We start from the raw sequence: 22,739 nt of genomic DNA, 5'->3' as shown, positions 1-22,739 counted from the left end.
CCCACAAATGCTTAATTGGATTGAGGTCTGGCGATTGTGGGGACCACCTAAGCAAGGTAAAGTCTCCCTTACGTTCTTGAAATCACTTCTGCATCATGGCATGGCATATTGTCTTATTGGAAGAAGCCATCTCCATTGAGATACTCCATCAAAATGATAGGATGAACTTGATCAATAACGATACTTTGGTTATGTTGTTCTATTCAGATGTTGTTCCACATGAATGAAAGGGCCCAAATCATGCCAGGAAAGCATGCCCCAAACTATAACACTGCCCCCACCAGCTTAAAGGGCTGTACTCATATATGTGGGGTGCATGCTTTCATGCTGTTTCCACCAAATTCTCACTCTGCCATCTGCATGATGCAACTGGAAACATAATTCATTGGACCACATTAATTTTTTCCAATGCTCGACTGTCCAATCCTTTTGTTCCTGTGAGAATTGGAGACGTTTTATCTTGGTAACTGCAGACAGCAAAGGTGTTCGAACAGGCCTTCGGCTTCCATATCCCATATGATGCAGTGTACGGCTAATTTGCCTACAAACCTCAGGTGGTCATAATAATCTGGCCACTCAGTGTGTGTGTGTGTGTGTGTGTGTGTGTGTGTGTGTGTATAACACACACATCTAAATATATATATATAGCCGAGACCGGTTTGGCTCAATGGATAGAGCGTCGGCTTGGGGACTGAAGGATCCCGGGTTCGATTCTGGTCAAGGGAATGTACCTTGGTTGCAGGCATATCCCCAGTAGGGGGTGTGCAAGAGGCAGCTGATCGATGACTCTCTCTCATCGATGTTTCTAACTCTCTATCTCTCTCCCTTCCTTTCTGTACAAAATCAATAAAATATATCTTAAAAAAAATAAAAAATAAATAAATAAATATATATATATATATATAGATAGATGTGTTACACACACACACACACACACACACACACACACCAAGACCTGGGTACAAAATTCATGCACAGGGGTGGTATCCCCTAAGCCCAACCTGCACCATCTCCAATCAGGGACCACTCAGGATATGTCCCAAGGATCGGGACTAAACTGGCAGTCAGACATCCATCTAACAATCCGAAACCACTGGTTCCTAAGCACCTGTGCCTGCAGCTTGCTAGCGCTCAACTGTCATCATCGTCGTCGTCCCTTCTCCCCCCTTCCCCCAGCTGGCCTGGTCACCTCACTCAGCCTGCTGTTCAGTCATTTGGTTGTCCCTCACTAACCTCCCTACCAGCCTGGTTGTCCCACACAGCCTGCTGTTCAATAGTCCATCTGGTCAATTAGGTCATGATGGTCTCTGACTTTTTATATATATTAGGATGTATGTGTGTGTGTTCATGTGTGTCTATCATTGATTATAGCGAGGGAAAGAACCACTGATTGGCTTCCTCTTGCACACCCCCTACTTAATATTTAGTCTGCAACCCAGGCATATGCCCTTGAATGGAATTTAACCCAGGACCCTTTAGTCTGTAGGCCAATGCTCTATCCACTGAGCCAAACAAGTCAGAGCACTAATCTCTTTACTCGATACCCAAAAGCTTTTAAGATTTTCCCTTTATTTCTGGTGCCTGAAATTTCACCATGATATATGGGAAATCAGTGACCTTCTGGTTGCTGGACTGATATTCAACCAATCAATCCACTGATGTTCAACCAATGCTCTATCCACTGAGCCACACCTGGACATGCTGGTTTCATTATCCTTTTTTTTTTTTAACATGACACCTTTACCCCCCCCCCAATTAATTTTATTGTTGAGATTACAGATGTCCCTCTTTTTCCCTCCCGTAGCTCCCCTCCACCCAATCCCCACCCCATCCCAGGCCCTTGCCACCCTAGTGTGTGTGTCCATAAAAAATGCATACATGCATAGATCATCTTTGTCTAATCTCCTTGAATCCTCCCTTACCTCTGAGAATTATCTGTTCCATTTACATCCCCTGATTCTATTCCATTTACTAGTTTATTCTGTTCATCAGATTTTATTCATTTGATTTTTAGATTAATTTGTTATATATCTGTTGTCACTTTGTTCAGATTTTTTTATCTTTACCTTTTTCTTCTTAAAGAATACATTTCAGCATTTCACATAATACTGGTTTGGTGGTGGTGAACTCCTATAGCTTTTTTTTTTTTTTTTTTTTTTTGTCTATGAAGCTCCTTATCTGACCTTCAATTCTAAATAATAGCTTTGATAAGTAGAGTGTTCTTGGTTTTAGGTTCTTGCTGTTCATCACTTTCAATATTTCTTGCCACTCCCTTCTGGCCTGCATAGTTTCTGTTGAGAAATCAGCTGACAGTCATATGAGTACTCCCTTATAGGGAACTGTTTTTCTCTTGCTGCTTTTAATATTGTCTGTCTTTTGCCCTTGTAATTTAAATTATGATGTGTCTTGGTGTGGTCCTCTTTGAATTCTTGTTTGGGGTTCTTTATGCTTCCTGGACTTGAAAGTCTATTTCTTTCACCAGGTAGGGTAAGTGTTCTACCATTATTTCTTCAAATAGGTTTTAAGTATCTTGCTTTCTCTCTTCTTCTGGCACCCCCATAAATCTGATGTTTGTTCGTTTGAAATTGTCCCAGAGGCTCTTTACACTATCTTCATTTTTTAAATTCTTTTTTCTTTTTGCCCTTCTGGTTGGATTTTTTTTGTTCGTTTTTTGTTTTGCGTTTGTTTTTTTTTGTTTTTTTTTGCTTCCTTATATTTCAAATCATTGATTTGATTCTTGGGATCCTCTAATCCAGTGGTTGGCAAACCGCGGCTTGCGAGCCACATGCGGCTCTTTGGCCTCTTAAGTATTCTAATGCTACTTCTTCAAAATAGACAGGCACAGGCCAAAAACCGACTTCTGCACATGGGCCAGAAAGTTTCAATTGCACTGTACGTGTGTGCATGCATATGATATTTCATGGAAGAGCCATATTCAAAAAGCCAAAGAGCCACATGTGGCTTGCGAGCCACTGTTTGCCAACCACTGCTCTAAATCTATTGTTGAATCCTTGTATATTATTCTTTATTTCAGTCAGTGTATGCTTAATTTCTGACTGGTTCTCTTCAGTTTTTTGGTGGTTTTTTTTACATTCTCACTAAGGTCCTTGAAAGTCTCACTAAATTCCTCAGGGGTTTCTAGAAGATTTTTTAGTAACCTTATAACCATGGTATTGAACTCTATATCCAGTAGTTTGCTTTCTTCCACTTCTTTCGTCACGTTTGTCTCCACATTTTGATTGCTTCCGTGTTTGTTTCTATATAATGGGTAGCTGCTAAGTCTCGAGTTAACAGAGTGGCCTTGTGCAGTTGTTGTCCTATAGAGCCCAGTGCCTTAGCCTCACCAATCACCTGAGATACACTCTCTTGGTACACCCCTTTGTGGGCTATGTGCACAGTTTTGTTGTAATTGAGTCTTAATTGCTACTGAAGTCACTGGGATGAATTGACCTCCAGGCCAATTGGATGTGGGGTCCAGCTGCAATTACAGTGGGAGAGCTGCTGTACAGAAGACAGCCTCAGGGAGGACTTTCTTCAGTGGAGCTTTGGTGCTCACTTTGTCTGCCCCTTGAGTGTGTCACCTATGAATGTGAAGAGTAACAATCTTGTACAGTTTCACAATGACCACTGCTACACTGGCTCTTGAGTTTCCAGGGAGGTGCAAAGTGAGCCATTGCCTGAAGCCACCCAGCAGGAGCTACAGAGAGATCTGCAGAATCCTCCTCTTTGTATTGGGTTTGTTAGTGCCCAGACAAGGCCCAGCTGTGCAGCAAGGTGGCTGTGCCTTTTATTGACAGGTTTGCAGCTCCCTGACCCAGCTGCAGCTTGTTTGACAGGGGGTTGGCCTGAGAAAGGACAAACTGTTCATATGCAAGAGCCGCTGTGCACAGCTTGGTGGGAGTGTAAATTGGGTAGGGCCATGCACTGAAGAGGTCCTGGCATGAGAAAAATGACCGCTGCAAGTACATCCGTCTGGAAAAAAAGCCACCCTAAAGTTCCTGCCCCAATGCCAGACAGTCCAGTTTCTCCACATATGTGTCTGGGTCCCTCAGAAACTCACCTGGCACTGGAGCTCAGAACAAGCGGGAGCTTGTAAATTCAGTTCACAGGGCTAGCCTTTTAAGTGGAACAGCTGGGTCTCCAGCAGCCTGTGTGTCACACAGCCCCAATCAGCACTGGTTTTTACAGTCCTTAGTTCTGACTGCCCATAGGGACTTTTTTTCTCCAGCTCTGGGACCCCGGGTGGTGGTCCGGTGTGTGGCTGGGACTTCACTCCTCAGAGCACCCCCCACAGAGGCGATCTCCCTGATTAAAAAAGCGCATACCCAGAAGCCACACCAGCACGTTCCATATCTCTGTACCTCCTACCAGCCTCAATGTGGTTTCTTCTTTACCTCTCTAGCTGTAGTTCTTCCAGTCAGTCAGCTTTCCTGTAGTTCTGGGTGACAGTTGTTTTGTATTTTAGCTGTAATTTTGATGTGGTTGTGGGAGTCAGCAAGTATAGGTGTTTACCTATGCCATCATTTTGGTTCTCTGGTTCAATTATTCTTAAAAATTTCCTTCATGTTCTATATTTCCAATCCTATTCTTTCATGTTCTAAATGTCCAAGAGTTCTCTTGTTTTCTTGTGTTGGTTTTTCTTGTTTCAAAGATATAATTATCCCCTTCCAAATATATCAGTAACTTTTTAAATATTTTTATTGTTCATCAATAACTTTTTAATAAAGTTTATTCCTGAATTGTTTCTATTTCCTTCTTCTCTTTCACAGTTTATCCTAAAATGCTTAATGAATGTTAATCTCATACTTTAAAATGAAACAAAAAAGTTGCTGGAATTTCTAGATATTTATAGGTGTTACTGTTGGATGATGAGTCTGGGCCATGTTACCATCTCTTGATCTTTTTCTTGCTGATCATAAGTTTGCTGTAACAGGATCAATTTTCCAATCTTCTGAGATTAGGGGCCTGACACCCAGTGTTCTCAGAACTAGGAAGGGAAGAGGCTGTTGGTGATTCCCATTTCAACAAGTACATTTCTATTCTCTATTTGTCAGCATGACACCCTTAATCCGAGCTGTGCCCAGTGATAAGAACAGAGATCATCCCTTTGTATTAGAGAAGAAACCTGAAGAGACCCTTTCCTGGTAATATGTTACATTATAGACTTCTAGACAATTCTTTCAAGGTACCTGTAGCCACCAATCCTGAAGCATCCCAGAACTATACAAGCACCAATTCTAGGGCTTCCCCACTAATAAATTCAGTTTTCCCACATTTACAAAGTTATTTACCACTTTTTGCTTTCTAGTTCCTAAAATTTTAGGTGTTATCAACTTTCCAGTTTTCTTTGCCCTTGACACCTATGCCTATTAAAAAAAAAAAAAATCAATTCTAGTAGATTTGATAGCAAAAAGAAGTAAATGGTTAATTCACCATAGATATTCATCTATCAGTTTGATGAGTCATGTCTTCATTGTTATACATTTCTAAATAGTATGAAATTTAAGTTTGAATTCTAGTAGGACACAGAGGTTTTTCTTTTTTAATCCTCACCAAAATATATGTTTATTGATTTTTGAGAGAGAAGGAGGGAGGTAGAGGGAGGGAATTGGAATAAGGGAGAGAAGGGGAGAGAAAAACATTGATGTGAGAAAAAAACATGATCAGCTGCCTCCCCACACACCCCAGCAATGCAGGTAGACTCATTTTGGCTTTTACATCTAGTTTTACTATACTGTAGCAAAAAAAAAGAAATACTGTTTTTCTTACTTAAAATTTCAAATTCTCATTGAAGCCCAAGACAGTTTCAAAAGAATACATAGAAATTTGAGAATTCTCTATTGGAAACCAAAGTTTGACATATATCTATTAAAGTATACTGCTACTCAAAAATTTATAGCCTTAATTTTATTTATTAAATTCTGAGGTGAAATTAAAGTCTCCTAAAAAAAATACTGGTTTTACCAATATCTTTAAAGAAACTACTTCATATGTTTTTTTTAACTAATAAATCTTTGTTGTTCAGATTATTACAGTTGTTCTTCCCCACTCCCCCTACACACACACACACACACACAACTGCCATCCACCAGGTTCCTACCACACCCTCTGCCCTTATGCCCACTCTACTGTCCTCAACCAGAGGTGCACAATTTTTGTCCAGTCTCTTCCTATACTCCCCACACCCCTTTCCTCTGAGAATTGTCAATCCACTCCCTTTCTATGCCGCTGATCCTATTATATTCACCAGTTTATTCTGTTCATCAGATTTTTTATTCACTTGAGTTTTATATTCACTTGTTGATATGTTTGTTGTCACTTTGTTTTTCATAGTTTTTGTCTTTACCTTTTTCTACTTCTTCCTCTTCTTAAATTAAATACCTTTCAGCATTTCATATAATACTGGTTTGGCAATGATGACTTCCTTTAGCTTTTTCTTATCTGTGAAGCTCTTTATCTGACCTTTAATTCTAAAGGGTATCTTTGCTAAGTAGAGTAATCTTGGTTATAGGTTCTTGCTGTTCATCACTTTCAATATTTCTTGCCACTCCCTTCTGGCCTGCATAGTTTCTGTTGAGAAATCAGTTGAAAGTCATGAGTACTCCCCTATAGGTAACTGTTTTTCTCTTGCTGCTTTTAATATTCTCTGTCTTTTGCCCTTGTAATTTAAATTATGATGTGTCTTGGTGTGGTCCTCTTTGGAATCTTGTTTGGGGTTCTTTATGCTTCCTGGACTTGAAAGTCTATTTCTTTCACCAGGTAGGGTAAGTGTTCTACCATTATTTCTTCAAATAGGTTTTAAGTATCTTGCTTTCTCTCTTCTTCTTGCACCCCATAAATCAGATGTTTGTTTGCTTGAGGTTATCCCAGAGGCTCCTTAAACTATCTTCATATTTTTGGATTCTTTTTGCTTTTCTGGCTGGGTGTTTTTTGCTTCTTTGAATTTCAAATCTTTTGATTCTTGCAATCCTCTAGTCTGCTGTTGGATCTCTGTATATTATTCATTTCAGTAAAGTGTATGCTTAATTTCTAGTTGGTCCTTTTTCATATCATCAAGGGTCTCATTAATTTTATTAGTGGTTTCTAGAAGATTCTTAACATTATAATCGTGGTTTTGACCTCTATAGCCAGTATTCTGCTTTCATCCGTTTCTTTCATTTATCACCTGTTTCTTTATCTCCTCATTTTGGCTCCTTCCTTGTGTTGATAGCATGGCTTTTTGAGCTAGGTGTCTTATAGTGCCCTGTAGCCCAGCCTAATTACCTGAGGTGGACACTCTTGGTGCATCTCTTTGTGGGCTGTGTATACAGTTTTGTTGTACTTAAGCCTTGATTGTTGTTGGTATCACTGGGAGGAATTGACCTCCAGGCCAATTGGCTGTCATGATCAATTATATATATGATGGGAGAACTTCTGTGCTGAAGATACCCTTATGAAGACTTGCTTCAGTGAGGATTTGGCATTCAGAGTCTACCCTGAGAGTGTCTCTTATGGATCTGACCTCTGAGTACATTGGCTCTTGGGTCTCCAGAGAAAGGTCACCCAGTAGGAGCTAGAGAGATCTACAGATTCCTTCTTTTTGCTTGGAGTTTGGAGGTGCTCAGAGGCCCAGCTGTGAAGCAATGCAAACTGCTGTCGAGCCTTGGATCTTTTTTTGGAGGCTCTGGCGCTCTCTGACCCAACTGCAGTAAGTTAGGTTTCAGATTGCAAAGGGCCAGGCCATTCAAATGCAAAAGGCTCTATGCACAAATTGGGTGGGGCAGGGTCTCAGTGAATCACCAGGGTGGGTCAAACAGCAATGGCTGACCATCAGCCCTGCCTGAAAGAGGTCCTGTGTCTCTGTGCCCCACAGCACTGTGCAGGAACAATTATCGCTGCAAGCACCTCAGAGAGAAAGCCACCCTCAACTTCCACCGGATGCCAGACAGTCCAATTTCTCCCCATATGAGTTTGGGTCCCCGGAGTCCTGCCCGGAGCTGGAGTTCAGAGCAGCCAGGAGCTTGTGTCTCCCTCCCAATTGAAAAAGACAACAGCGTACTCACTTGCCAGCCCTTCACCTCTGTACCTCTGCACTTTACTTCCACTCCGAGTCTCAGTGTGCTTTTCTCTTTCTAGTAGAATTTCCACTCAGCTAGCCTTCCCGTGGTTCTGGATGATACCCGTTTTGTCTTTTAATTGTAGTTTTGAAGTGGTTGTGCTAGTAAGTTCAGGTGTTTACCTATGCCGCCATTTTAGTTTCTCCTGCTACCTTATATGTTTTAATGCTATTTGTTTGAATTTATCCCCGAAATGTTCAAGACTGATATTGTTTAGAGCAGTCCTAGTATTTTAAAAAATGTTTTTCCACTCAAAAGTTTTGCCCTAGAAAGGTTGTATCCTTTTCTTGATGTCAATGAAACTTGCAAGTTTTAGTATTATTTTTGCCATCCCCGTATTTTCAATGTTCGTGTCATTCTGACCTAGATAAATATCATAAAACCACACAGTAAGATTTTTAGTCCAATTTGAATAGGGGATGGAGGAAATTAATTCCAGTTAAATTAAGAAAAATCTATTGGAAAACTATAAGGTAGTCAAATTTGACAGGAAAGTTGAAGAGGGCATGAAAAATAAGATGGATGTACCAAGAGTAGGTTAGGCAAGCAATCCCACACTAAAGGACATCTACTTAGAATACCATTTGCATTACTGTTAATGGCACTGCCACCATTAAGACATTCAGCCACAGAGCACAAGAATATTGGTTATCCCACGGCCACTGACAGTTATCTCTATCTTCTCCACCAGTGTGAGCTGTCTCAGCAGGATCAACATAAATGGAAGTTAACTTGGGTTTCCTAGTCCCTTTCAGTGCTCCCTCTCCTCATGCATGTAGAGATTTTCATTGCTTTTCAGATTGCAGAGAATCAACACAGCATACACAGGTAGGATCCATCTATTTCCAAGAAGTATGTAGCACAAATAGGTATAAATAGGAGACTATTTACAAAAGAGGTTCAAGGCAGGGCTTTCAGGCAAGGTTCCTATTACAATATCACTAGTTCATCAGAATAATCAGGGAATAGTCGATAGTTCTATTGTCATCCCTTCTCATCCGTACTGTCTATACAGAAACCCCAAATTTTGGATATGGATGAAATCTTTTTTCCCTGTGGTAATGAGACAATCTATTATTTTGCTTCAGCTGATTTGCTTCAACAGGTAACTTAGATGAATCAAACATATCTATTTGACCATGTTACCAAAAATTTCACTAACTTATTTACTAATTGAAACCTATTAACTGTGAGAATGTGCTAAAGGAAAGCCTGAGTGTCCAAAAAGGGAGTTGTAAGGGCTGAAAAAAAGCAAGAAAAAAAAGAGGAAGAGGAAGAAGTTAAAGAGATGAGATAAGTTGAATCTAGTGCATTTTTCCTTCTTGTCTATAAAGCACTTATAATTCCCTGTAGAGAATTCACTTCTTTTAAAGAAAATAATGGAAATTGAAGATTTGTTTTTAAACTGTACAGTGTCTTTTTGTATAGTTAACACACTACAGGAAGTGTCTTTAGATAGCCCTGTCCTGGTGGTATTTTCATTGGTCACATATGGGGACTGTAAATTGGCATGGAGATTTAAAGGTTCTTCTTGGTGCACAGCACAAATTGGTTATTTATGGGGATGGTAGTTTATTCATCTGTAGTTGTCTCTAATGCAGCTTATATGAAATAATTGTCATTCTATTAACTGAGTATCACTAATTGCAAAAAAAGTTGCAACTGTTTTATTGACATTATGAATACTTCTCTAAGTAGATATAATTTTTTTATTAAACAAAAAAATATTTGTTTGGATACTTACCTATAAACATAAATATATTAATTTATTCCTACCCCTTGAATATAATCAGAAATACTCAAATACCTTTTTAAGTAACCTGAAACGTCTAAAAGCTAACCTATATAATGCCTAGAAGCTAGTTTAATAAGTTTCCAAAAGGCATCTATAAAAGGAGGCAATCCAAGACCTCCTCTACCCACTTCTTGGCTATCTGCCTAGAGAATACTGTAATAAAAGCAAGCCAGACAACCATATTATCTGTGTAAGCAATTTCAATTTCTATATTCTAAACAATTTTTTTAGTCAAAAAGCTAACCTCTAATGGGTTACTATTCATGAAATCTAAGAAACATCTTACCAAACTTGACATAACCACACTGGAAAAAAACAGAAGGATCATAGTACCAACAACCTATCATCTGATTTACATCCCAAATTCACACAACAATGTCAAACAAGGACAGAAAAGAGATTAGAATTGTCACTACCCTTACAAAGAACAAAATATGCCATAAGCAAGTTCAAAAATAAGCCATTATTTATAGTGATAGAAGTCAGAATAGTGTTTTTTCTATAAGAGGGAATTAACAGAAGGGGCAAGAGGCACATTTTTTGTGTGCACATATATATCTTCATGGGGATAGAAGTAATCTGATATGTTTATATCAGTAGTTCCCAGCCTTTTTTTTTTTTTTTTTGCCATGCCCCACCTAAGCATTTCTAAAATCCTGATGGCCCTTGTGACATATAAGATTGAGTGAATATTAAATGTTAAGTTGTACAGAACTTTCTATATCTGCACTGTTCAATACATTGTATGTGACTATTCAACATTTGAGGTATAGCTAGTTTAAATTCAGATATGTCATAAACACACACTTGATTCTGAATATTTTGTGTAGGGGGGAGAAATAGTAAAATATCTCAATCATGATAACATTAAAATGTTTTGAATATACTGGGTTAAATAAAATGCAATAGTAGGATTAATTTTACTTGTTTCTTTTTACTTTTTAATGTGGCTACAGAAAATTTTAAACCGTATTTGTAAAATACAGTATTTCTTTTGGGTAGTGCTGACCTATGCAATTATAAATGTCAAACAAATTACCTTTTAGTGTGTCATCCACCTAATGAGAGTGTAAAAACCAAATAAAGCTTTTTTCTTTTAACAAATTAAAGTATATTAGAAATTACTAATAATAACTAAACAGGATTTAAGTGCTTATATAATTTTAATAACATTTTTAATGGTTTTTTTTACAGGAAAGGTTTAAAGCATTTCAAAGCATGAAAATAGAAGAAACTTTTGTTTTAACATAGCTATAAATGGAAATTGTCATCTACATTTTACATATATCAAAATTTAAGTTAAAAATGTTACACCAGAAGGATAGTCATTCAACCAATAGCATTTCTAATCCCAGAATATTAGTTCTGATAAAGCTAGATTATTTTTCATCCTAGTCACTTACTAAAAAAAAAAAGGCAGCTTCCATTTTGACCAATATCACTGTACCAAAGTCTAGCAGCCAAGACAAAGAGCCTTTATTCGGTGGTATGAATAAACAATGCGGGCAATAAGACACCACTTGAAATGAGAATAGGCAAAAAAATAAATAAATAAAATAAAATTTTAAATGCTTTTATAATGTTAAGTTTTAAAAGTAGATGAAATTCACAAATTGCATTAATCAGGTTAAAACAGTGATTTTCAAAAGGTGTGCAGCAAAAGTGGGCTGAAAGAATTTTTAAAACATGCTATAACTGACTATTTAGTTAGGGGCACTAAGTAGATTAAAACCAAAAATAAAGACAACAGCCATTACAACAATAACTATCTAGTATGAATGATTCAAAATTACTTTTTATTTTTTGTTAGATAGGCAAAAAAAAAAATGTGTGTGGCAGAGTTTTAGTAATCAGTTTGTGTGTCATTAGATGAAAAAGGTTGAAGATAGCTGGATTTAAGGACAGACATATAGAAAGGACAAGACGACAGAATAAAGATCCCATCTGTAAAATCAAGACACACTTAGATTCAAACTTGACTGCTCTATTATTTATTATCTTTGTGACCTGAGTCTGAATTTGTTTTCTTGCATGTAAAGTGGAAATATATATACATCACATTATTACCAAAAGGAACACAATAGATAATGGCACTCTTATCTCCTCCTTTCCCTTTAATACTAATGATTATATGGTGGTACCCCTCCTTCATTTTCCAAACTGCTGAAAATACTTTTTAAGCATATATGAAACTTCTATCATTTCATATTCATATCATGTGAACTTTAAATTACTTTTACTAGTACAATTATCTTTTTTATAACTTACAATTTGTGATGGTGGTGGGGGGAGGTAGACATAAGAAAATTAAAGAGAATAAGTTTAAGACCATACTTGCGGTAGCCCAGATATACACAAAGTATGGAGAGGAAAATTGCAAAAGATAATGCTGTCTGGGAAAATTCCCCAATTCAGACTAAGCAATGAAAAGAATAGCATGCCTTACCCTGGCTGGTATGCTAAATGGTTATAGCATTGGCCATGGGCCGAATGGTCAAGGACATGTACCTGGTGGTGGTCTGCTCCCCAGTGCCAGTCGGAGAGCGTACAAGAGGCAAACAATTGATGTGTCACTCTCAAATCAATGTCTCTCTCTCTCTCTTCCACCACCCCATTCTCTTTCTCTCTTCCCCACTCCTTCCCTTTCACTCTCTCTAAAAATTAATTGGAAAAAATATCCTTGGGGGAGGATTAAAAAAATAAGAAAAAATAGCATGCCTCTCTTCAACCTAACTACTGTTGAGGCTACTCTTCACTCTCGTCCAGCTGTACATTACATACAAATACACATAGCTATACAACCTTAGTCCCTCTACTAATGGTCACCACCATACTTGTGGTCAAAGGATGAAGAAATTCAGGATGTTGTAACAAAAGACAAACCAACACAATGGTTGGAAAATAATTTCACTAAAATGTACTCATTCCAAATGCATTTTATTCATCAGCTGATGGTCAGAAAATGGTATGTGTTCCTGAAGAACTGAACAGCTAAAACTGGAGAAGCCATACTGTGATACCTACCTCTGATTTCCTTTTTAACAACCTTGCCTTTGTAAATAGGAGTCTAAAAATGAAACATTAGCAAAGTCATATAAATCCAAATCACTCAGGTAAAAACTTCAAGTTACAGTAGAAAAAGTAAGTAACCCTTTGCACTCCGAACCATTCTGGACATTGGCTACCAGCTACTCGACGCTACTTTGCGGCAGAAACGTGCGTTGAATTAACTCAATTCCCCGTAATCACTAATAAACTGCAATGTCCCCTAAGAGGGGACATCCGAGTGATGAAGTTGAACTGTGAGTTGAACAGAGTAGAACAATGCTAGAATTCCGATGTCCCCTGAGAGGGGACAGCGGAGTGCAAAGGGTTAAAGATGATAACTATTTTTATCCTAAAAGATACCAGAAAGCTAAGTATTTTATATAAATTACTAGCCCTGTGCATGAATTCGTGCACCAGTGGGGTCCTTGGACCTGAAACTGGCTCTCCGACATCCCCCAAGGACCCCACAGGTACACAAATGGAACCAGGGAGAGACATGGGAGATTGGCCAGCCAGGGAGGGATTGCGGGAGGGCTCCAGGGTGTGTCCAGCCCTTCTTGCTCAGTCCCAATCAGCTGGACCCCAGCAGCAAGCTAACCTACTGGTCAGAGCATCTGCCCCCTGCTGGTTAGTGCATGTCATAGCAAGTGGTTGAGCAGACTTAGCATGTAATGTTTTGATTGGCTGAATGGTCAACCAGACACTTAGCATATTAGACTTTTATTATATAGGAGGATGCACATGATATTATCATTAAATCCACTTGCCTAGTGTTCACACAGCTAGATTTTAACCCCACCAATTTTACTTCAAGGCTTACACTTTTAAAGCTTATCTCATCCTATATAATTAAAGCCTAATATGCTAAGTGCCCAGCCATTCAACCAATCAAAGTATAATATGCTAATGATATCCTACAATCACTTGCTATGACCAGTCGTTATGATGTGCACTGACCACCAGGGGCAGACACTCCGACTGGTAGGTTAGCTTTGCTCTTGGGTTTCAGTTGATCAGGATTGAGTGAGAAAGGCCAGACACACCCTGGAGCACTTCTGCAGTCCCTCCCTGGCTGGTCAACCTCCCACATCTTTCCCCATCCCCTACTGTGCACTAGTGGGGTCCCTCAGCCTGGCCTGTGCCTCTCACAATTCGGGACCCCTTGGGGGATGTCGGAGAGCCGGTTCCGGCCCCGATCCCACAGACCAGGCCAAGGAACCCCACTGGGGCACAAATTCATGCACCAGGCCTCTAGTTTATACATAATTATAAATGCAACTATGACTTTCTATATATATACACACACACACACGTGTTGGTGTGTTGGGGTGTGTGTGTGTATTGTTGGTAAGTAGATAGTAAGCAACAGGCAATTAATTCCAACTTTGGCAAGGCTTTTATCCACCTTCACAAACCATTTAACAATTAGAAATCACTCCTTCCCAATAAATGGTGTTTTGAAAATACTAATTATATTTAACATCTCCCTTAAGAAACTGATGAAAAAGATATGCATTAGGCTTTTGAGTAAAAGAATGAACAACATGAAAGGATAAAAATGTTAATCATGCCCGGCCAGTGTTGCTCAATGGTTGAGCATCCACCCATGAACTAGAATGTCAAGGTCCGATTTGGGATGGGTTGCAGGTTCAATCCCCAGTAGGGAACATGTAGGAGGTAGCCAATCACTGATTCTCTCTCATCAATGTTTCTCTCTCTCCCCCTTCTTCCTTTTTCTCTGAAATCAATAAAAAAAAAGTTAATCATTTAAAAGTTTGATAATTAATGAAACAGGCAAATATGCTTTGTAAACTATAAATTACTTTAATCCTAATACTTTATTTTTTATTCTAAATTAACCTGTTTGGCTCATAACCTTTAAGTTTCTGGACTTTGTACAAAAAGTCTTAGAAGCTGTATTTTCAACTTCAATGAATGACATATACATAGTAAAAGGCAATACCTAAAATCTGTATTTCTCTTACCAACTTCAATTGCACCACAATCTAGACTAACAGACTTAAATTTCAAAGAACAAATAACATCTGTACTTTTCACAAAGTTACTTCCAAGATCTCATTTCCAAGAATCCCAAGTGAAATGGGAAAGCTACAGCTTGTAGACACAGAGTAGAACAAAAATTGGTAGAGGAAGAGTGTAAAGGAAATCCCATGGAAACACTAACCTTAATTCAATCTCATTTTCCCCCATTCAAGAGACGTTTGCACTGCTGCTGCTTCTGCCCTGACATGCTCCCTCCCTCCTGAAAATCTCTGCTTTTCTCTTCTTGGAAAGTTATCTCACATGACTCTCGTTTTTCTAGCTGTCAAAGGATGTCCCAAATAATGCTAATTCCCCATAATCACATTAAGAGTTCCGATAAATTCAAAGAAGACAGCAGCTCACAGTTCAACTTTGGCAGATCTAAGAAAAAAAATTAAACATTAGAGTAACTGAGTCTCTTGAGATGAAAACTTTTTCATAAAGACACCATCTCTTGAATTAAATTTTATGTTCTAACTTCTAGGTCTCAAATGATCTTATGTATTTTTTTAAATTATGACAGGAAAGAGAAATATTTTAGCCGACCAGCAGGGTGAGCCAATGCTAGAATCAGTTTGAGTCTCCACAGTTCTCTCAAAATTCAATGGTGTAAATGGTTTGCACTGTAAAAACTAAGTCATATCTCTTTAAATAAGTTTTTAAGGTATTGTCACAAAAGTTCTCATTAATATAGTACCTAATTAACAAGTAATCTCAAACATACTTTCTCTAATAAACCTGAATTAAAAGACACAGTATACGCCTAGAATTGCTTCAGTCAGTGCTACAACTCATTAATTGTGTGCAATATTTACAGATTATCCACTTACAAAACAGACATTCTCGTCCTGGCTGGCTGGATCAGTTGGTTGGAGTATAGTCCCATACACCAAAAAGTTGTGGGCTTGATTCCCAGTCAAGGCACAAACCTAGGATGTGAGTTTGATCTCTAGTTGGGTTTGTGCAGGAGGCAGGCAATTCATGTTTCTCTATCACACTGATGTTTCTTTTTCTCTCTCCCCCTCTTTCTCCCTTACTTAAAAAAAGGGGGGGAGGAGGGTTTACTCCTAAAATTAGTGTTTTATAAAATTAGGACTGGATAATTCAACATACCAATTCCTGAATTTGGTGCAAACTACAGTTGCTTTAAGATATGCCTGCAAACCAGTTATGAGAAAAACATTCCTACAAGACTAAGACCCACTCTTTTCCTTTGTAATCACAATCTGAGAATCTAAATAAGTAACCCTAAATGCTAATAATGCATTTGGAATGAGAGAAAGGTGAACTTGATGTTTTCTGACCACCTCTTTCTCTAAATTGCAGGTATCATCCAATCAATTCTAGTGTATTCTTTTCTCCTCCTGCTACCTGTCTCAATTCAACCACAACCAAAACTCTCCCTCTTATAACTTGAATGACCAATTAAACTTGCAAAATATGTAAGGTTTGCAGGTGATGGACACATTTTATAATTATAAGTAATCTGGGAGTATTGCTAATTATCACAAGACCACTGTGTAATTAAATCCACTCACTTACATAGTGGTGAAAATTTAAAAATAGCTTATCAACTTTCTTAGGAAAGTCAATAATTTAAATGTACCTTAAATGACCCATAAAAGCTTTAAAATGTCAAGATGATTTAACTGTTTTTGTTAAATTTGATATCCAAAAAAGTAAAAGATAATAATGATATTTCACCATAAATGATTTTACTACGTTTTAATTTGTCAGATCTTACAGAAATACTCAGTAGTAGTAATTAGTCTTGTTGTTTTTAAATAGAGCCAAAGTAGCAAGTCCATTACACATCTGCAACCCTATTACAAAATGAAAGGCACTAGCTCCGTTGTTTTCAGCATTCATCTCATTTCTTAGGTAATAACTGGTAGTATTAACAGTTATCTCAAACTTTTCAAAAAGTCTATCAAGATACCTGTTTTTTTGTTTGTTTTTTAAATATTTTTTTTACTGATTTCAGAGAGGAAGGAAGATGGAGAGATAGAAACATCAATGTTGAGAATCACTGACCGGCTGCCTCCAGCACATCTGGGGATCGAGCCCACAACCCTGACACTTACCCTTGACCAGAATCCAACCTGGGACCCTTCAGTCTACAGGCGGATGCTCTAACCACTGAGCAAAACCAGCTAAGGCTATTTTTTAATTGATGGATCATAACTGCTTTTTGAAAACCCCCAAATTAAAGCACAATATTGCTCTGAAACTATTTGAAATGTCTGTTATTTTGTACTAAATTGGTTTTAATGAAAATCACTTTAAAACCTAAGTCATCATACCTCATTAAATAAGTGATTAAGTTATTGTCAGTTCTCATGAATATTACAGTATCTAACACATATTCTCAAACATACACCCTTATTTTAACCAGTTAGTTGTACAGTAGCCTTCTAGTACCAGAGAACATGAGCAATGAAAAGAGCAATGGGGAAGAAGCAGAGAGAGAATATTTCACTATGCCACTAACTTAATCATACCTGGCCCTTAATATAGCAAAAAAGATGAGGCTAGTGTTCCTTGAGATCCCTTCCATTCTAAAACTATGATTCAGTAATATACTTGTCAATGTTAATGTAAGTCCTGTTCTGTTAGGAAAAAAGCTAAAAGGGGGAAAATCTGGGACACACACACACACACACACACGAAAATTAAAGTATTAGGAAAAGGTGAAAAGCCCAAATTTTAATTTGAACAGAGATCTCAAGTTAGTGATCGCAATGTGTTTAAGCATCCTCTCAATCATTTTAAATTTGTTAATGTGATCTGGCCAAGACAAAACATTAGTCGTTTCCAAATTTCGTACTTCAAATATTAGTTAATATCCATACACAGTCATAAATGCAGTGTAACTTTAAAACATGTTAGAAATTACAAATTTTACAATACTATGATTTTAACAGCAATATACATATCATTTTACTAAGATTAGTCAAGCCTTCCTACTTCACCTATTAAAATGTCTAAATTATAACTTTACAAAAACTAATTTTTTTCTTACCAAACCTACTAATGCAATATCGCAGCCATCAAGTTCCCTGGATACTTACACATGGCACTGAAGGCAAACAGCCAGATTCCTTTTTAGGCAATATGAGTTGTCTATTTTTTGAAATGTTTTCCTTCTTGTAGGACATTAATAAGAAAAAATTTTTTTAAGTAAAAGTAACTAAACCACTGCAGAGAGGCAATATCCCATTAAAGCAACTCTAACCTATCATCAAGATGCAACAAGACTGGCATTAGTCAGGAGTGGCCAGAAGAGATGTTGTTTTGGTACTTCTGAAATGATTCGTTTGTATACAAGAGAGGACGATCATTCAAGCCCCCCACTGCGTTTCCCCCTTGTTGAGTACTTCTTAATTACTTCCTAATCATGACATAAAACTTGAAATCCAACCATCGGTTTTATGCAAGCTAAATGTATGTCACGACTACTTAAAAAACAGTTCGAGAAAAGTTTTCCACCAATGTTGCTACCCCATGGGGATGGATCCCGACACGAGAGTCGTCTGCGGAAGTCTCGTGAACCAGAAACCTTTTAAGCTCCAACCAACCAAGTTTCCAATTCCTGGGAAGGGTCTGGGGCAACTCATCCTCGGGTTCCGGGGAGAAGCGGAGAGCACACCTGCTTTCCTCGGGCAGAGGTTAAAGCTCCCAGGGCCACAAAGCCAGGGAGGCAGACCTGAAGAAGCAAAAAGCTTTAGCTGACACCCCCCCCCCCCCCCCGGAGCCCCTGACCACCCAGACACTCGGAGCGGTTTTACCTCTTGCAGCAACTTCCCGAGCATCTAGCGGCATAGCATCCCGAAGCGCCGGGAGGAGGAGAGGGAGAAGCGGTCCGGCCCCACGTGAGGGGAGGGATGCGGACAGTTATAGTGGCAGAGCCGGCGCTGCGGGACGAGCGCGAGCAGCCCGCACGGAGGGGGGCTGGTCCCGCTCCCGGACGCCCCGTTACTCAGTGCGAGGAGGCAATGGCGCCCGCCGGGCTCCCCAAAGCCGCAGGGGACCCAGGCCAGGTCTCGGCCCCTTCCCCCGGCTGCTCACTGGCTGCTCGGCTGCATGTGACTATAAACAAAACCCCCCAAGTCTAAGCGCTCAGCTCAGCCCCTTTGTGTCCGGCTCCCGGATCCGCCGCCGCCGCCGCGGAGGAAAAGGTCCTCCCCCCGCCGCGCTGCCTCCGCCGGGTCCCGCCCCGCGGCGGCGGCCGCCGCTCACCTCAGGCTCCGCAGCCCCCCGGGGCCGCCGCCGCCGCCTCCCCGAACCCGGGGCCCGGGCTCCTTGTGCAGCAGCACCAGCTCCGCCTCCTCCGCCGCCGCCGCCATCTTAGCCTGTGCGGCAAAATGCGTCCTTTTGGATGGTGGGGACCCAGCCTAGGGCGTCAGCTCCCCGGCTCGAGCGCCCGGGGCCGCGTGTCCCCCAACTTCTTCTGCCACCCTCCGGCCCGCCGCCGCCACAGCCCCGAGGCCCAGGCCCGCTCCGGTCCCCGGGAATCCGACCCCAGAAGCCCTAGAAACTCACAGTTTGGTGCCGTGTGCGTCAAACCGGGGCGACGTTGGGAGCGCGCGGCGTCCCCGCGTCACGCGCCGCTCTGCACGCTCCGCGGCGGCTCCGAGGCCCCCTCCGCTCCCCGCTTCTCGCCTCCAGGCCGCGGGGCCCACGGCGCAGGCGCGCGGCTTTCCCGCCTCTCCCGCGCTGCGGGCCGCGGGGGCGGCGCGGCGCCCTCGGGCGGCTTCGAGCCGAGGGGGGTGGGGAGGGAGCGGAAAGGGGGGCCGCGGGGCCAATTAGGGACGCGGGGCCGCGGCCACAGCGCACCTCCGCCGTCGGGTGCCAGAAACCAAACAAGGTCACCTCCCCCAGCGCTGACCTAATCACTCTCAAGGAGGTTCCCGCCCCAAAGTAGGCACGCTCCAAATATGGTGGTGCCCAACTCCGCAAGACCCAAATACTTGGGCGAGCCTAGGCCCTTTAAGGTGGAACAGGCCCGTGTTTGGTTTCCACCATTGCCGGCCTGCCGAGAGGCCTTTTCTTTTTCTTCCCCCACTCTTGAGGAAAGCTGCTGAAGAACTCAAGTTTGCCGGTTAACAGCTTGTAGGGTGATGGCACAGGAAGGTTTTGGACTCTGAAGGGGACCGACCGGTCATGGGGAGGTGATGGCCCGGCAAAAGCATCCAAAGTGGCAAACTTGCCCTAAAAGGTGCTCTTGGTCAGGCCCATCGACTCCGTGAGGATACTTTCTCCCTGCAGTTCTGAATGTCCCATGGTCTCCAAATTAAAAGTTGCTATGAAGCACCTGGGATGCTGGTTAACCCTTCAAGGAATCAGCAAGTCCCAAGAGAGTTCTGGGAAGCTTCCTTTTCACTCCAGGAGTCTGAGGGCAGAGCTTCACACTGTTAAAGGCTGTTGATTGTCTTTGCTTTTGAATGGAACAAACAGAAGTTGCTAACATGGTTGACATGCACTGAAAGTTCCCTAGAAATCTAGTCCTGCCTTAATAAATTAGTTGGCTTTTCTGAATCTGTTCTCTCATTAAAAAAAAAAAAAAAAAGTTTTTATTAGTTTAGCAACTGCCATGAACTGTGTTCCTCCAAATCTTCAAGATGTTATTGGTGTTCAGAGGAATGTACCATAAAATTGCACTTATTTGAGAAGAATGAGAAACATTCTTTCTTACAGGATGGTCTCTTCATCATTATCAGCAGAAATAGATTCCAAACAACAGATGTGTATGCTTGTTGCGTTAGTTAATAATAATAGCTAACACTTTTGGGCACTTACTATGTACCAAACAATGATTAAGTCATTTAATTTCATTACAACCTAATGAGGCAAAGAGAGGTAAGGTAATTTTCACCAAATCACATAGCTGTTTGAGCTCTTTGAAAATGCACAGTCTCTTTCTTCATTTACACAAATGAGTAAAGAATAAAATATAAATGTGTGTGTGTTTCTTCTACCAGGGGTCCTCGAACTTTTTAAAGTGGGGGCCAGATCACGGTCCCTCAGAGAGCTGGAGGGCCGGACTATATGAACTACTAATTCTTACTGTAACACCTCGGCTGCGCTCACTGCCCAAAAAACCTGGCGGGCGGGATCAGACTCCTCTGCGGGCCACATGCGGCCCGCAGGCCGTAGTTTGAAGACGCCTGTTTGGGGGAGTACCTTTTGGGTCATTTCACTACAGAATCCATTAAAATTGGCTTTCTCAGGTTACTATTGGATTTACAATTAAAAACAAAAGTATTACGTACTATGGAAATTCTGAAAACCTTATATCACTGTAAAAACAGTTATCAAAAACAGCAAAAAACTCTCGTGAATGTACACCACTCACTGATGTGCAGTCACATCACAATACAAGCAAATAGAAGCACTTAGAACTCAGTCATAACCAGACATTTTGTCTCACCAATGAAGCTGTTGTTTATACAGTTCTAGAGGTCAGCAACTAAACTGAAATACATGAAAATAGTAACAGTAGTAAATTGTTATAGTAAAAGTAGTGATAGTTTATGAAACTCTTTATAAACAAAATGGATGTTAAAAAAAACCTGTGCATGAAAGAAAACTTGCAAAGGACAGAAAGTTTGAATAAGGTAATGCAGAAAAAGAAAAAAAAAATAACCCACAGGCAAACTGGAAAAATCCAATATCCAGTTATATGGCTCAATGCCAAAATAGTTAAAGACATTAAAACAAGTTGAGAATGAAAATCAAGATGTTGAAAACAGTTTGACCTGGGAGAAAATTTGCAAAGCACACCTACTTCTGATGAATTCACCTGATGAAGAATCTTTAAAAAAAAAAAAAAAGAAAAAAAAAAAAAGAGGAAAAACAAGGCCTGGCTATGGTTAATATGTTAAAATCTGACAATATTAACACAATATATGAATCTATTAGTTATTCCAGTGAATAGAATTACCCAATAAAATATACAAATTAGGTATAGTCTCAACTGACCTAATCAAAAAGAAAACAATTTTACATTGGTTAAAAGCAGGCAATTCTCCACATTCCAATACTTCTGTATTCCAGGCAAAGAGGGGGGGGAAAATGAAACATTGATTAATCTACTACCTAGTAATAAACTCAAGTTTTGTATTTATTGTAAGACTTCACTGGTTCTGGACATACTGGTACCTCTGAGTACCAAAACTAAAAGTCTCATTTGTGGAACTGCAAATGTTACAATATGTTTGTTAATTGGGGTGGGGAAAGGAGGAAATTTACACAGAGATGAAGAAGTAAACAGAGATCAAACCTCTTAGGTTTATTTTTGTCTCACACTATCCCCAGCACAGAGCCTCACACCTAGTGGGTATGCAACAAATAATCCTGTGCAATTCAATCAACATCACCAATTACTTACTCTATGCAAGGCACTGTGCTAAGCACTGTCAGCAAAATGAAGAATAAGATAGTTCCATGAACATATTCAATAAGTAGTTGTTGCATAGTGAGGAGTTTTATAGTTTAATAAAAGAACTACATAACAGAATATAATCAACTCTTAATTTTTGTGGTGCGGGCCTAAGCTGCAGTCTAGCCTCCCTCTGCAGGAGGTGACTGGGCAGGCCAATCAGAAGACAGATCTGGCTGGTAAGCGGCCGACCCTGCCCCCCCATTCATTCTCCGCTGCCCCTGATTGCCATCCCTTCCCTCTGCCCACTGACATTCACTTTGGCTGGCCTGATGCCACCTGCTCACCAACCCCACCCCCCACCAACCAGTTATTC

General features: G+C 40.2%; 1 protein-coding gene across 6 annotated transcripts in view; it reads right to left on the bottom strand.

Annotated features, from left to right (window-relative positions):
• The window catches only part of ZNF644 (zinc finger protein 644), a 100,003-nt gene extending 80,347 nt beyond the window's left edge, over positions 1 to 19,656 (bottom strand). For 2 of the 6 annotated variants that reach the window (XM_036444278.2, XM_036444281.2), the window contains exon 1: positions 19,525 to 19,597. The gene's annotated coding sequence lies outside the window, so the exon portion shown is untranslated. Of the gene's footprint in view, positions 1 to 19,221; positions 19,329 to 19,524 lie in introns of those variants that run through there. The other 4 variants (XM_036444284.1, XM_036444280.2, XM_045584360.1 and 1 more) reach the window with 4 other exon arrangements.
• Positions 19,657 to 22,739: the final 3,083 nt, after the last annotated feature.

This window comes from Pipistrellus kuhlii, unplaced genomic scaffold, assembly GCF_014108245.1.
Source record: "Pipistrellus kuhlii isolate mPipKuh1 unplaced genomic scaffold, mPipKuh1.p scaffold_m20_p_2, whole genome shotgun sequence".
Classification (NCBI taxonomy): domain Eukaryota; kingdom Metazoa; phylum Chordata; class Mammalia; order Chiroptera; family Vespertilionidae; genus Pipistrellus; species Pipistrellus kuhlii.
The sequence above is the reverse complement of the archived record's forward strand: the minus strand, read 5'-3'. Positions and strand labels throughout refer to the sequence as shown.